At 37.5% G+C, this 15,686-nt stretch overlaps 1 long non-coding RNA gene across 1 annotated transcript in view; it reads right to left on the bottom strand.

The window, feature by feature from the left end:
• Positions 1-7,956: 7,956 nt before the first annotated feature.
• Positions 7,957-15,686, bottom strand: part of LOC104859036 — a 19,355-nt gene continuing 11,625 nt past the window's right edge. The window contains exons 2-3 of the long non-coding RNA XR_779268.2: positions 9,095-9,215; positions 7,957-8,124 (exon numbers count right to left, since the gene is read on the bottom strand). This is a non-coding gene — a long non-coding RNA (uncharacterized LOC104859036). The remainder of the gene's footprint in view (positions 8,125-9,094; positions 9,216-15,686) is intronic.

Raw genomic sequence — 15,686 nt, 5'->3', positions numbered from 1 at the left:
CACTCCTGGCACACATGTGCACTCAGTGCAGCCTGAATCCAAATCATCCTACAGTTATTTTTGCTGCAAAAGCAGCTGGGCTGAGTACCTGAAATACTGAGTATTTAGAGCTCAGGGATTTTGCAGTGAGCTACATCCCCAGCCCTTTTTTATTTTTTATTTTGAAACGGAACATTGCTAAGTCACTAAGTTGACCAGATCAGATTGAGCTCAAAATTTTAACCCTCCTACCTCTGCTTCCCAGAGCACTGGGATGATAGGTAGGTGCCATCCCAGCCAGCTTAGCATTTATTTTTAATGTGTTGAGTATGTGTCTTCATTTCAGCTTTTAATGTGTATTTGAGTAAAAGCTCTCATACAGAAAAAGAAAGCTTTAAACAACTCAGTAGGCCTTCTAGAAAGCAGAATATTGAGGGATTCTTTTCTGCCCTCTTACTTCTCCCTACTTACATTCTCTCACAGAAACCGTGCTCTGTGACAAGAGACAAATGAGCCCCTCTAGAAGTTATTAGTGAGATTGTCTGGAGGAAGGGGAGGAAACATCCTCTGCTTCTTCGCTGAAAAAAATCATGATAAAAGCCAGCCACCTCTACTCAGACTAGCATGAACAAAATATTGTCCTACAGTTGTATTGTTTTCCTTGCCACTTGTGTCTTTGTCTGATGAATTACTCACAAATTCCCCCTTTGTTCCTTTATAAAAGGAATAAACCACTATTCTGTTTGTCTAAAAATAAACAGTGTCATAGCTGAGTCATCTCCCAGGTGCTCATCTTGCTCTTTGAAGTTAACCATTACCCAGAACAACCAAAACGTATTCAAATACATCAGTTTCTGAATAGTTAACCGCTAACACCATTTATAGCACATGATAGTTCTCAATGGACCAAGGAGGCTTCAATTATCTTGAATTGGGACCACTTCAAAAGTGACATGATCTATACTAAGTTAGCTTTTATTGTCTTTATAGCCATCTTAATGGGGCCATGTCTCCGTGTAATAGAGAAAGTGGCTGGCATTAAAATGACTTGTTTGTGCAAACTCCATTCCAAACAAGAGAACCAACTGAACTCAAAAGGCACAACATCCTAGAACATCACTAATAAACCTACAGACACGCTACAACATGCTCTGCATGTGTACACATGCATGTGTAAAGACATACATGCAGTGACAACTCTTTCAAACATTTACCCATTACAGCAAACATTCATGAGCACTCATTATATCAGATATTAGTGATATGACTAACAATAAACAACTATTTTACTTCATGCAGGTGTCACTATACTTAATTACAGTGTTGGGCAATGAGCCATGATTCTATAGTAATACACTATACAAATTTACAGAAAGTTCTGACATGATGAATAGAGGTACCTGAGAAAGGCCAGATGGATAAGCCTCCAGAGTTAAAAAGAGACTGAAAGACTAACATGGAGAATTAGAATACAGCATAACCACAAGGGAAAATATTACTTAAGATATCTGGATAAAGTCGTCTATAATTAGGAAAAAGAAAATCCTTGCTTGACCATTAGCTTTAATCCCATGTAAGATTGGAGAATCCTAATTGTAAGCATTTGTTATCTAACAGATAAATTTAATTGACACTTTTGTAACCTAATTATAAGGATTATCATGTGCATGGTGAGATGCTTGTCCTTAGGCTTCAGAATGATGTGCTCCCTGAACTCTGAGCTTGCTCATGGGCTTGGGAGAAGCTAAGATGAGGTATGCACATGTAGTAGGAACGCAAATGGGTGGGCTATATGTATAGTCTCATAAGAATAGAGCCAGAAATCTTTCCTGAAGATCAGCAAGGGCAAGGTTTCTTGTTAATTGCTTCTAGGACATACATGGTGCTAGCTTGGGTGGCACAAGCGAGTAAAATTTACTTGTTAACCAGTAAAGTAAAAAATATATGTAGCCAAAACTTCCCTTGGAAAAAAAATCTTTCTTGTGGACTTCAAAAATGACTATGTACACTAACAAAAGAAAAGAGAACTCTAAATTTAGAGGATTTTCCTGAAAGACATTCTGCCTTAAAAATAATAGTGAAATCCCTAGTTAACATTTCCAGAACTAAGCCAGGCATGGTGGTGCATGCCTGTAATACCAGCACTCGGGAGACTGAGGCAGGAGGATCACTGTGAGTTCAAGACCAGCCTGGACTACATAGTGAGTTCTAGGTCAGTCTCAACTACATAGTGAGACCCTGTTTCAAACAAACAAACAAACAAACAAACAAACAAAACATTTCCAGGACTATATTAAATAGGAATGGTAGTATCAGAATCCTTGTCTTGTTCCTGGTTTTACAGAGAAAGTTTTCAGTTTTTGACTGGTCAGTTATGATGTTGGCTGTTGGTTTGTCATAGATGGCTTTTATTAGATTGAGATAAAGACTACCTACTCCAATTTTTGTAGGGTTTTATCGTGAGTGGATGTTGGACTTTGTTAAATGCTTTTTTCTGCATTTACTGAGATTATCATGTGGTTTTTGTCCTTGGTTCTTTTGATATGGTTTATTACATTTACTGATTTTCATATATTGACCCATCCCTGCATCCCTGGAATAAATCCTCCTTGATCATGATGCACAATCTTCTTAATAATCTGTTGCATTGTGTTTGCCAATATCTTACTGAGGATTTCTGAATTTATATTCATTAGGGAGAAGGGCCTGTAATTCTCTCTCAAGAAAATCAGACCTCCCCATATTTAAAGATCCAATCCAAAAATGGACATGTGAAATGAATATATACTTCTCAGACAAGGAAGAATAAACAGCAAATAAATATTTGAAGAAATGTTCCACATCACTGGTCATTCAAGAGATGCAAATTAAAATGACACTGAGATTCCATCTCACCCCAGAAAAAATGAAAGAATGCTGTCAGCAAGAAATCAAGCAATGACAAATGTTGGAAGGGCTGTGGGGGAAAAATGAACCCTTCTGAGCTTTGACTGGTGTAACCACTGTGGAAATCAGTGTGGCTATTCCTCAAAAAACTAAAACTAGAAGTTCCATTTGACCCAGCTATTAGAAGCCTCTTGGCTTCTTCCCCAAAGAATTAAAAGCATCATACCACAGCAATATATACACACATATACCGCATATATATACCACACAATATATGCTGTTTATAGTAACACAATTTATAGTAGCTAAATTTTGACAACAACCCAAATGCCCATCAGTGGATGAATACATAAAGAAGTTGTGGTATTTTTACACAATGGAGTACTATTCTGACATAAAAAAATAAACTTGAGGCATATCTAGGTAAATACAAGCACTTTGAGACCTTAAGTGAAATAAATTGGATACACGTGTTTAAATATTGTGTTGTTTCTCTGGCATGAGAAGCCAGATATGTAAATAAGGACCAATGTGTATAATAAATATTGAGAAATGTGAAGAAAATGTTCACATGGGAAGTGGAACAAGGGAGGGAAAATGGAGAAAAGAAGGAAGGGATGAGAAAAAAATAGAAAGAAAAAAATGGAAGTAAAGCTTTTGTAAATAAGGAGGGGATTGAAGAGAGGAGAGGGAAATGGAGAGAAAAAGAATCAAGACATATTACAAACAGGCTCAAATTCCCTATATGAATGTCATCATTGTGTATATCTAAAATATATCAATGAAAGTAATAAAAAGTAAAGGAAATCCTTAGCAATGGATGGAGAGAGGCAGAGGGAAAGAAAAGAAGCATAAAAAGAATTCAGAAGTGTTATACTTTCCTCACAGTGCATGTAGTCATTATATACTGAAAACCTGGACTAATAAAAATAAAGAATTAGGAAATCTCTAGTGATAAATGAGGAGTCAATGGAGATTTTTAAAATATTCCATTTTCCGGGATGGTTTGTCCTGTTCTGCTTTAAAACTTTAATATACAATAATCAAGTCATTCACTCCAGTGAAGTGAGTTCTTGAGTAAGGAAGGTTGAACATTAAACACAAAGATGAGGGAGCTCTGCTGGAAAGAAGAAAACACTGAAGTGGTTTAATTTCTCTCAGGTCTCCAGGGGACACAACAGTGATCACTAATGAATCATAAGGCAGAGGTTTTTAATTCCCTTTATTTCTTTCTTATATCTTACTCTATTGCTTGAGTCAGAAGCAAAAAAAAACTAATGAGCAAAGTTAACAGACTGATCTTCACTCTTGGAGAGAAAGCTCCCACCTACTGAGTCCTATTTCCATATTTATGCATTTCATCAGTGGGGAGAATACTCAGGGTTATGTCAAGCTACTTGAGTATTTTCTCTTCTTCCTATCTGCTTGTGAGCTGTACACAGACACACACACACACAGTGCATAGTATATGGAAAGCAAGAGACAGCTTTGTCTTTTCAAGGTGTAAAATAATGTCCCTTTCCCTTGCATGGATGCAAAATTAGTTGCTGTGTACAGATGAGCCATTGGCCTGCAATTAAAGAGGAGCTTTGGGTAAATGATACATCATAGTCATGGCAGATGATGATTGGATTCTCACTTTGGAGAGGTCCATCCAGAATGCTGCTCCTTTGTAAAGATCAAGGGGAGATAGCAATTCCAGATGTTAAGTCATAATTGTGGCTTAGTTATCGTCACACATCCAGATTTAATTGTTTTCTTTGTCATCGTTGAATTTGTCATTTAAAAAGAGATTCATATTCCCAAATTAACTAGATTTCAATAAGGAAAGGAACTTTTACGTAAACAATTGTTCCTCTCCATCATTAATTTAATGGAAATAGTGCAATTATGGCAAAGAGAGGAAATTGCAATCACAAACTCTTTTTCTCCTGCTCACTCTTCCTGTGTTTAAAAATAAAAATTATCCCCCAGCAAATGTTCTTTACAAAAATATAAATTGCATGATGGGATTATTTCATGACTTCAAGTAACTTTTCTTATTCTAAGAAACCACATGCCAAAGTTTCTAGAAGTTTCTCTGAACTACAAGATATATAAGCACTTTAGATGTGACTAAGACAGTATCTTCCCCTCCCATCTACCCTTTTATTAAAAGCCACACACTTTATTTCAACATTCTGAGCAGATCCTAGACAACTTGATGCATACAAGTCCCAGAACAGACATAAAAACCAGATGGGAAAGAGATTTACAAGAAACCATCTCAAAAGAATATTTGCAAGCAGAATGTCAACTCAACATTGATTTCAGCAACGTATTTTGATTTACAATACAGATGTCTTTTCAGAATTTTCATTTCTCCTTATGTATGAACAAAGTGCAAGGAGGATGTAGTCCCAGCTGTTCACTTCAAATGCCCCATGCCCAAATAACAACAACAACAACAAAAATTATCATTTCCTTTCATCCCCTGGGAATTTCAGAAATTTTAGTAGGCTTTATGAGCAAATTGTTGAATCAAGAAGCTGTGCCTATACTTATGAATATTGTTTCCTGAGGATACAATCTTGTTACATCTCAAGGATCTTAACACGGGAGAGAGAAAATGAAAATATTTTCTTTTGTCACTGTCTTTTGTCAACAACAGTATATTGAGACTATATGTGACATTGGGCACTGTGCTACATACTAAAAGCATAAAAAAACACCTTCAAGGAGTACACAGTCTCCTTGAAAGGGAGGCAAGGAAATGGAATGTGTTGAGGGATAGACAAAGAATTATTTGAATACTGAAAAAGAAGCACATAATTCTACTAGGTAAAACAAAAGAAGAAGGATAAATGGAGGTAATGAGATCCAACTCACATTAAAGTACTGCAGTGCAATGAAAACTGAACTTCTAAGGATTGTTGCTTCGCATTTTCATTGGTCATAGGTAGTAAAATAAATCATGAAATAATTAAATGTGACAATCATCAGCAAGCATTTACTGAACCTATTATATAATGATTTCCAGATGATAAGGTGCAACCCCTCCATGGAAGAAGATCTGAAGTATCCTTTGGTGGCCCACATATGCAAGGTGCCCCTGAGTCTCTTCAATGTTTGAAATTTACAATATTTAAGTTCAACATTTTACCAGGGTGTTTCTACCATATATAAGCAGGACGAGTACCTTTATTCGAGATTTATTGAGCTACTACTGATGTGATTGGATTCATTCCACAGGGAAAGGAGAAACATAGCAGGGAGTCAAAATGATTAAAACTGAGTGCAGAGAAACGTGTACATTCTCACAACACTGTGACGACACAAGCTTATTTTGCCAAGGTTACATGTATCAGATGGTTTCTGTTGGCTTTGTGGTAAAAATAATGCAAAAAATTCTTAGACTTCACCGACCTTGTCAACCTAGGGTGTTAGATTTGCTCACTCATAAAAAGAACTTCACGATAAATCTTCCAAGATGAAACCTCACTCTTTTCTTTCTTTAGAAAGAATTTGGAAAATAACATCAGGGTTCTTTTCCTCATCGACTGTGTCTACCCGACTGGGCCAAAGGTTATTTGGTTATTCACCTGTCTCTACAAAGTAGCGTTTGTGCCTTCCTTGAGGTGTTCTTCTACAAGTGGTCCTCACAGATTTGATTGTGAATCTCAGGCAGTCACTCTGAAAGCATCTCTCTTACTGTTCCACGGACATACAGTAGCTTTCACAATAGTTTTCATATCTGGAAAAGCACTTTCACATTCCCTTTTCACTTAATCTTTGAAACAACACTTTGAGATAAAGTGTTAATAGATCCATTTTTAGATGAAGAAATATTTTCAAAATACTTACATAGCTTAATAAATGTTATGCAGCTAACAATGAATATTCATCATGATGAACTTTAAACCTCACAAGAATGGTTGAAAATGACCTACACCACTTGTGTTAATTATCTGGTCCTATTTTAGTCCAATTTATGGAAAATATGCAATCTGAGTGTGAGCAAATGGGTCACCCTGAACTCGCCAGAATATTTGATTAACCTAAATGCCCTAAAACAATATTAAATATCCTAAATTTTCATTTCTTAGGAATACAGCCCAAATACATAGACTTGAAGAAAGCAGAGTGACCCTGGGATGGAGTTTTTGAGGTATAAATTTCCAACTTTCCCTTGAAAGTAATTTATCAAAATGTACTTTTGTTAAACAAGACTTTGGAGGCCTATGGTTATAGTCAATTTATGCTCTAAGCTTCCAGAAGTATGTTCTATGCTGCCTATATGACTCAAGAAAGACAAGAAGAACTATACGAGTTTCTCTCTCACTCTCTCTCTCTCTCTCTCTCTCTCTCTCTCTCTCTCTCTCTCTGTCTCTAGTGCAGACTCCTTGGATTGATAAACGGGCTTGGTTGCAGCTTTCCTGAAGGACATAATTCAGTGTTCTGTTGGATTAATCTCCCAGCACTAGGAGGGATCCAAGAAGGGAACTTCTGAAGAAAGAAAGTAAACAGGAGGCAGAGTGTTAAAGCAGACTCCAGTGGAGGGAGCTCTCATGCAAGATCTAAACTGGTCTTGCTCCAAGAACATGTTGAAACACTTGACTTTAATTATGTACATTTAAGAAAAATACAAGTAGCATCAACATATAAGGCTGCCTGTATGTCTGTGTTTACATCTGACAGAGCAAAATGTAATTTTCTCTCTTTGTTTTGTCTCTTTTAAGGCTTTTTGGCAAACTGTGTTACTGTCCTCTGAGTTATATAACTAATACATTAATTCCACCAATATTTATGATTACAATTTAACTAAAGAAGTAGTTATCTTTATCCTAAAAGAAAAATCTTATATTAAAAGACATTTTTGCTTTGTCTTGACCATTGCAAGTAAAAGTCTACTTGTATTTTTATCATTGTCTACCTCAATTTTTAAGATCTATCTGAAAACAGTTCCAGTATTCTTCCTGTTAGAAAACATTTGCAGTCTGTTGGAATTCAAATACTTGTAAAAGGCTCTGAAAGACCTGCAAAGAATAAATAACATTATTCTCCAAGGACCTGAAGAGTCCTTTACAGGCAAAGCAATACTTACAGTATACAGGCAAAAGCACGTTGTGAATTCCCCCAAGACATAATTCAGTTGTAGTGGATCTTTGTGGTAATGAAGACATTGATAGAAATGACTTTCCCGGTTTTCTGGAGGAGGTGGAATAGCTGCTTTCTAGACAACTAACATGCAGGAGGTAGGGATAGGGGGTGTGAAATCAGCTTTGAATCAAACAGAGAGAAAAACAAAGTGAGTCTGGGTCACACCGAGCTTTAATTCCTCTTTTTCCCCAAGCCCTCCTTTATTAGGTGAATGTTTTGGGTAAGGATTTTTAAGGTGAGAAGTGAGAGAAATGAGAAAATATCAAAAGCTAAATTTCCCACTTGATCCTTCAGTCCATCCTGCACACAGTTCCTTAGCAAAGTTTATATAAGAGCTTCAATTGCCAAGTTATTCTTTAAAACAGAAACAAAAATTGATGGCTCTCTATGGCCTACTAGAGGATGAAAGTAGCCTTGAAAGGAGCACCAAAGGCCGCCACCCTCTGACTTGGGCCTTTCACCAGCCTCTAGGTCCTGTCTGTCTCCCTTCTTTATCTCGTGTGCTCTTAGCTCCAACCACAGGGAGTAGCCAGGCCTGCTGGATCACAGGATGCCCAGGCACCTGCAACTCAGATTTGCCACAGAGCCCATCCTACTGAAGCTTGTACCTAGCAAGGCAGCATTTCATTTAACTCATTCTCAGGGCCCGAGAAATACACGTAGGTGTTGAATGTGTTGACGGCAGACTTCCAACTTGCAGGCTAGGCATTGTGTTTCCTTCTCTATGGTAGAAGGTGGATGCAAGATATAACCATTTCCTGTGAAGGAGATGGCCCAGCCAAACCTTATGCCCTGAACACCTAAGAACTTTGGTTAATGGCTATTCCATACATTTTCAAAGAATTTATTTCCTACCTTTGGCACCCCATCACATAGCTGGGCAATGTGGTACTCTACAGAACATCCACATTGTCCAGAGCTCTTCTGATGACAACATAACAGAAACTGAGAAAGTTCTGTTTTCAGGCACAGTGGCAGATAAAATAGGGTTATTTGTTCCCTGTGAAAGGGAACTGTTTCTGGTCCTTTTTGCCATGTAAGACAGGAAAGAAAAATACATTCATCAAATCAATGAGTCCATGTTACGTACCTGAAATACTGTTAATTTTCTGTAGCAATGAAACCTCATCATGGGCAGTAGTTTTGACCAGTGCTACAACTCTGTTGCCTTGTGGTTATCTGTGGTTATTTTCCAGGATCCATGTTATTTTCTGCATGGAGTAAAAGGAATTAAATTGAGGTATGTTAAGACCCACCCTTACTGAATCCTTCATATTTCTAAGCTGTGTCCAACATCTGTCCCCATGGATATGATACCATTTTTGATGAATGATCCTTGTCAGGGCATGGAGGAGGTAGTTTCAGAAGCTTCATGAGCTTCCCAGGACCTAATACAATGGCTATTATCTCATGACACCGGGATGTAATGTAAGAGCTTCTCCAAAAGTCAAGCATATCAATCAGTCCAAATTAATCATTTAGGAATTGAGGAGTGATTACCAGACATGTCTGAAGACCCACTGGACCCAGAAATTGGCCAGAATCCTCTTATTGTCTGTACCTCATGTTAAGCAAAGATACTTTAGATCACTAGGTGTTAGCATTAACATAGACCCTTGGTCTAACTAAACTCTCAACATTTGGGTATTACCCTTCCTCCAGGAGCTAGTCACTTGAATAGCTGTGGCTATGTTGGAGGACAGGAAGAATCTTTACGGTGTGTGGCAGGCTTCCTCCCCTGAGCATCCCTCTTTAGTTAGTGGGTTCCAGCCTGAAAACTAATCCAGGACTAGAAACTGGGCAAGGGAATGTGGCTTTATTTGGACAAGAATCTTCAGCCTCCTGCTCTTCAATTTTTTATTTTCTACTGATTGTGTTGTCAGTCGATTTTTCCCCCCAAAGGAACACCATGCTGTATTAACCATCTCCCTTGTTCTCTGTGGGTCAGCGCTGCTTTGCTGCCGCGCTGATCTCATCTGTTCTTATGAAAATAATGAGTTCCTGGCTTCTGGTGTTAAAAACTGTTTCCTGACCTCTATTGCTTTGGGGCCCTGTTATCCCCATTGCTATTACTGAGCCAAGGTTTGTGATGGTTTCTTCTTCCCCCATCCCAGGCTACAGAAGACAACCAAGGCAGGCAACACTGAGCTACAGTGATTCGGATGGCCCTCTCAACAATGCATTCTTGGTGTCCTGGTGTAAGTGTGGTGTTGGGGACTTTCCAAAGGAGTATAATCTTGTGATGGTTTTCCTGATCTCATGTAATATGCCCATTTCATCATCTCCACTTTGCTCAACCTTTTGATTATTTTTCTCTAGGCTATTCCAGTAGCCAGTGTAAGTATTTCCACTTTGCTCTGTGTGGGTCACTACTTTGTTCAAGCTTTAAGAGTTACATCTGTGAAGTTATACTATCCCCTGGGGGCTTTTTCAGGGTTAAGTCCTATACCCTAAGAAAAGAGCCCTCAGTCCAACCCAATAAAGTCTTCAATAACCAGCCTAGATGCAGCCCTTCTTCATCAAGCACCTTCAACCTCCGGCATGATGGGTTCACTCCAGCCTGAATGAGCCCGATTATGGCCAGGTCTTCAGCTTCATTGGAATGTAGGCCGGCCTTATCAGATTTCATCTATCCTCAGCCGACCTGTGCTGCCCTTTGCTCTGGAAGCATAGGCCTCGAGCAGGAGAGCAATTATAGCCCTGGAGGCACGAAAGCAGTAGGGACAGCTTCTGATGGGGGTTGCTCATCTTCTGACTTTGGGGGAGATATAGCTTTTAGGATTGAGAGTGAGCAACTTCTACAGGCACTCCAACCCACAAGTCAAGGTTCTCATTTTTTTCCAACTAAAGCCTGACACTGATGTCACAGATCTTCTTCATTTAACATTCAACTATCTTTGGAGTTGAACCACTCTATCAAAACTTATGCTTAATAATAGTTTTTTTAGCTCCTCCACTGAATAAGGTCAGGGCTTCTTTCCAAGATATCAAAAGGATTCAATACAATGTAGTAATAACCATGCAATTGCATTGCCTTGATTTTTATTATTCCTTGGTTTTACCACAGCATTGGTTGCAGCATACCCCTCTTCCAGGGCATCTTTGCTGCTCCACACCCTAGCTTAATTTAAGTGAACATTTTTACAATTAAGCAACCACTTTGGCCTAGGGGTTATCTACAAGGGATGGGATCCACATTATTAAACAGCTAGTGAAGGGTCCAATCCCAAAACCTCATCTCATCCCTCTTGGCACCAATGGTGACATTTTTGATTTTCCATGATGAGAAGACTGAAATGGGACTTGGGAGTAAAAGTAGTTTCTTGGGCAGTAATTCCTACAAAAGGAAAGGAGCAGGTTAGATAGTATAGATCTAGAGTTTCTAACAGCCCACAGGACCTCTCCAGACAAAAACCGCTCATTGGAGGAGCCTTGCACTTGATAAAAATACCACACCTCTTCTGCCACTACTTGGCTCAGTCACTGGCTAGAAATTTCAAGTAGAATAGCAAGACACTGACCCAAAAGCAAACCACTGAGACTCATAGCTCTCTATGCCCTCTCTGGCTGGGTCCTCAGGAATCTGAATAGTGCGTCTTCCTGTATATTAAACCTAGGTTCTGTTATGCAAATATCTCAAAGATGGACAGACTAAGTCCTAGATGACTCAACAGTTGTACTGTGTGTGTATTCGGGAGACATATTAAAAAAACCTCTTTAACTCATTGATCAAGAGAATTTCACTCAATAATCTGTTTTTAGAACAGGAGGGAGAGGAGTGGGACTACTTCCTTTTGGGGCAGTTTTTCTCAGTGAGGGTTCTCAAGTGGGTAGGAGTTGTGTGGTTGAAAATGAAAACCAAACCTTTATGTGCCTCGCAATGCTATTGCTTGCTGAGATAACCAGTGCCCAAGCAAGCCTGTGAGGCCAACTGAGAGAGGTCTTTCAGTTGGGCATGGCAGTAGGACTGTTTTCATATGCTTAAGACAGTTTTTAGTTTTGAGAGGGGATGGTCTTAGTTACTTTTCTCATTGCAAAACAAAATACACAACACCCAACACTAAAGGAAGAAAGATTTATTTCAGCTTACCATTTGTAGAGGTTTTGATATATGGTTGGCTGGTTCCAACACAAGATAGCATGGCAGAGGGGCATCACAGAGGATACACAGCCCACATCGTAGGAAGAAGGCAGCCAAACAGCAAGCAGCAACAGCAGCAGTAAACCCACCTTTCTCTTTTATCCCATCAAGACCACAAGCCTTTTGGCAGCGCCCCCACTTGCAGGGTGGGGCTTCTGCCTCCAGTAAATCTACTTAGCCATACCCAGAACTGTGCTAATTTCAATCAGTGAGCTAATTTAGTAACACACAACCTTAATTCACATTCGCAAACCCTATATCCAGCCACCTCTAAAAAAACCTTGTGCTATGACTGTTACAAGCCATAACATGGATAAAGGAGGTCCTTGTGATTGGTGAGCACTTTGCCTGCACAAAAGGAAATCAGGAGTCTGGTGGTACCAGTTTGTCTTCCTAACCTGTCATCAGATACCAACTGATTTGGGAAAAATTTCTGTCCTAAAGTACAAGCCATATTTTAGCTGCGCCCTACCACTTTTCTGTTGGAGACATTACAAAATTTGAATTATGTGAATTCAAATTGAATTATGCTTAAAGTTTTCATATTTTAGGTGATTTTTCTCATTTAGTTATTTCCCATGCCTTATATTTTATATTATTTATGTTTTAAAGCTCAGAAACCAACGATGATAAATTTCTGTTAAATAATTGAAGCTAGGTTTTTTTTTAAATTTTACTCCTATTGCTGATATAATATGGTGACTCTTTAAGGGAGGTATAAAATAGAAGTAGGCTTAGGTCTACTGTTAAGTCCGATACCCCTACTGATGAAGAATTACAATGATCTGAGTCCTCTCTCCACACACACACACACACACACACACACATGCACACAATGTAGCACACTAGTGAAAACTACTTAAATTTTAAATGGCTGGTAATTCAAGCTTTCCAATTTTTTTGAGCATTCTTTATGACAAACAACTTAGAATTGAAGCCAAATTGAAAAGGCATACCTATAAACAAAAAAATAAAATTAAAGATTCAAAAAAATCAGTGATTACTTTAAAGGGCTACTAGAATCTCTAAACAAAGTAAGGGATATTTTAAAGGAATAATAACATTCAATGAAAGACACAGGAGACAGTTTTTTCACTAGTAGAACTTACTTCCCAGAAAAATAAAGGCAACACAATTGGCAAATACCTGATAATGTCATCATGTAATATGCAAATGAATGAAATGCAAGGAAAAATGTAGTATGAGAAGTTTTGAAATCTTCACTATTATTGTGATAAGTCAGTGTATTAATGACAGCCAATAATTTTCACGTTAAAAATGAAAATTTTAAAATATATTACTTTTATTTAAACATAGCAGCTTATCTTTAGTAAAAGTAAACACCTTTTCTTACCTAAATCAGTTATTTAACAGAAAGTTATTATTCTTCTTTTATCAGTTTTTTAAAAATTACTGAAGGAAATGCCAGGGGTGATGGTACACACCTGTAATCCCAGTACTCTGGGAGGCTGAGGTAGGAGGATAACATTTTTGATGCCAGCCTGAGCAACTTAGAGACTTAGTAAGACACTATCTCAAAGATTTAAAAAGTGAAAAAGGGCTAAGGATGTAGCTCAGTGGTAGAGCATCCCTGGCTTTTATTCCCAGTGCCAAAATACATACATCATACATACATACGTACATAAATGAAGCGAAGAGAAATACTTTCAAAAAACATAGCAGAAAGTACTATTACCAGCAGCAGCTTCAGCAGCATCATTTGAAGTTCTTTTGAGTTTTTAATAGGAAATAAAACACTTTTGCACATCATCTGTCATAGTTAATAGCTCCTCAGCCACTGTATAGTAGAAATCAGTGATAAAATTTTCAAGTATACTTGAATGAGATTTAAAAAGATCAAAAAGACATTTAAAAACCAAAAGAACTGATCTTCCCTAGTATTAGATTGTGTGAGGGAAAAGCATACAAAAAAAAAAGACCTCACAAGTAGGTCAAATGTACAGAAAAATGTCACTCTACATTCAAAAATGAGCACTGAGATTTTATTGGATGATTATAGCTACAACTCATTGGTTGCAGTAATGCCTGGAGAGCTGTAGAGATAGTAATTTTATACAAGGATTTCCTGAAAATTACTTCAAGTGTTCTTCTAGGGTAAAAAGCTAAGTGGCTTTTTTTTTTTTAAACCCGAGTCGTTCCTCACCCTATCTCTTCCCTGCCTTGTCCAACTTTGACATCAGGGTGAAAATTTCTAAAATTTTTCAAGTCTGGTCCTTCCAATTTTAGAAATGAAATTAAAAATGGCAACTAACAATTAATGATTCGAGAGCTCTTTCCCTGAGCTTTTGCAGAACTAACAAACATTGTTCCTTCTTAACTGTACAGACAGTCTGAGACATAAACTACTAAATCAAAGACTAGGGTCATGGGAAATATGAGTAGTTAGCTGTTAAAATGGACAGTTTCTAATGAAAGCTACCAAACTGCACTCAGGAGAAGGATCTCAGATTAAAATTAAAGTCTGAACTTGGAAAAATAAATTTGGAGGGATGCCATAGTAGATTAAGAGGCAAGCAAATTAAAGTTAGTGAATTTCAAATTAATTTCACAGATGGTATGCACTTCTAGAGTGACTGGCAGGGTTCCAGGTTATACCAGAAAAATAAAAAGAAAGCAAAAATTGTACTTCAATTTTCTTTGGAGATGTGAGATGCCTGGTCTTTATAATCATGTGTTTATATGTAAGTTGTGTGTGTTTGTGATTATATGTCTGTGTTGTGTGTATGTAGCCAGTATAATATAAAAATTAACAAAAGGATAATATAATCCAGTCTGAAAGTCTGCTAGGAAATAAATTCTCAGACACTTGTCTAGGGAAATATCAAGTAAATATTTATTGGATCTAGTTTTAGGAACTGCCAGACACATCTTGTTATGACATCGAAAGTAAACTTGATCTTTACTCAAGGGACAGGCTATGCACCAGTAGCATGCAGTACACATTACAGCTGACATATTCATTCTGTGTCTCTTATGTAGGAATAGAAAAAAAAGATTGCTAAAACATATATGAAATATTGAATATTTAATGTCCAATGTCACATTATACACCTTTTACTATGCCAGAGAAGTGCAGAGTGGTTGTTATAATCATGGAGATTATTCACCTTTTGACTCATTCCTGTCCCCTGAGACACTTTGCCCTTTTTAGCAAGCAGATTGAGGGTAGTTTGGAGACCTCTTACTTCTCCACCATTATGAAGTTTGGGCCACCTGTCGTATTTCATTTCCAAGGTAACAATACATCTACATCAGGTATTAAATATAATGCCTTCATAATTTTGCAAAGATTTTTCATAATTTTTACAATTTTGAATTCTCTTAAAGATAAATCATTTTGTTCTTTTAGTTTACATTTATTTTGTTAATATTTAAATAGAGATATACTGAAATACACAGCATAATATTACACTCTGTAGGCATTTAATTATACTTTTATTGATTTCAATTTTCCAGGATTTTTTTTCCTTATATAGAAGCCAATGAATTTTTTCCACATTAAAAAAAAAAAAACATCTGG

Source organism: Fukomys damarensis, unplaced genomic scaffold (assembly GCF_012274545.1).
Source record: "Fukomys damarensis isolate Sample0158 unplaced genomic scaffold, DMR_v1.0_HiC HiC_scaffold_5, whole genome shotgun sequence".
Lineage (NCBI taxonomy): Eukaryota > Metazoa > Chordata > Mammalia > Rodentia > Bathyergidae > Fukomys > Fukomys damarensis.
This window is presented reverse-complemented; position numbering and strand designations above follow the sequence as displayed.